This window comes from Galeopterus variegatus, unplaced genomic scaffold, assembly GCF_000696425.1.
Source record: "Galeopterus variegatus unplaced genomic scaffold, G_variegatus-3.0.2 Scaffold331, whole genome shotgun sequence".
NCBI lineage: Eukaryota > Metazoa > Chordata > Mammalia > Dermoptera > Cynocephalidae > Galeopterus > Galeopterus variegatus.
Genome location: NW_007726442.1, coordinates 81,248 through 82,611, shown reverse-complemented (window position 1 = coordinate 82,611; position 1,364 = coordinate 81,248).

Below are 1,364 nucleotides of genomic sequence, written 5' to 3'. Positions count from 1 at the left end.
AAAAAAAAAAAGATGACCGGTAAGGGGATCTTAACCCTTGACTTGGTGTTGTCAGCACCACGCCCAGCCAGTGAGCGAACCGGCCTCCCTATATGGGATCCGAACCCGGGGCCTTGGTGTTATCAGCACTGCACTCTCCCGAGTGAGCCACGGGCCGGCCCGATTGTTGTAAAGATTAAATGAAATAATATATTGTGAAGTGCTTAGGATAATGTCTGGCACATAGTAAGCACTCAATAAGTGTTAACTATTTTATTATTACATATACTTAATAATAATAATAGTTTAGGAGAAGGGAAGTGGGCCTTCCCTTGTTCTAATTCCACAGTATATCAATTCCTAAATAACAAGCTACCAATGTCGCAGTTCAAGTAGAAAAGCAGGGCATGCTGGTAAAATAGTGAATGCAAAACTGTTGAAAGTAGTATGTCCACTCAAGGAAGACCAGTTGGCCACCCAGTTAGTTGACCACTGGTAGCATTCATCCTAGCCCATCGTCTCTAGTCTCACCAACCAGAAGCTATGTCTAAATTCTAAATCAAACTGATATCTAAACATTTACTAATTTACTAATAATCTACAATGAGAAATTTAACAAATAGACAAGTACTCATATTTGTTCATCAATACATTCTTTCCTAGTTGACAAACGTACATGAGAAGACATTGTAATCAGAATATTGTTCAGTGAGAAAATCAGAACCAAGGCAGTGAGTTCGATTTTATTTTTACCTTTTACCATGAAAAAATTTCAAACACACACGTAAAGTATAATGAACCCTCATGAATCCCTCATCTAGGTTTAACAATTATCAACATTTTGCCAGTCTTCTTTCATCTGTCCCTTTTTTTGGAGAGGTGCTGTAGTATTTTTAAATAAATCCCAGATGTCATATTTTACCAGTAAATTCTTCAGTATGTATCTCTTCCAGATAAAAACTTAAAATAACTCCTCTACCATTATGACACTTACCAAAAGAAGCAATAATCTAATAGTATCTAATATCCAGTCTATGTTCAAATTTCCTTGTTGTCTCAAATAAAATGTCTTTACACATTTGGCTGGTTGAAATCAGGATCCAAACATTGTTTTTGGTTCATATGTCTAAGTCTTTTCTAATTTTTAACAGTTCCACCCCTCTTTTTCTTTTCTAATTATTTTTTTTAATGGCATTTATTTCTTGAGGAAACCGGGTCACTTTGGATTTCTCACAGTATGGCTACTTGCATCCCTGATATTTTTCTATCTCCTGTATATCCTGTCAATGGACAGTTATACCTGGAGACTTGATTAGATTCAGTTTAAAATTTTTATTTGGTGGGGGAGCAAGATGCTTCATAAGTGATGGTGTATGCTTCCTATT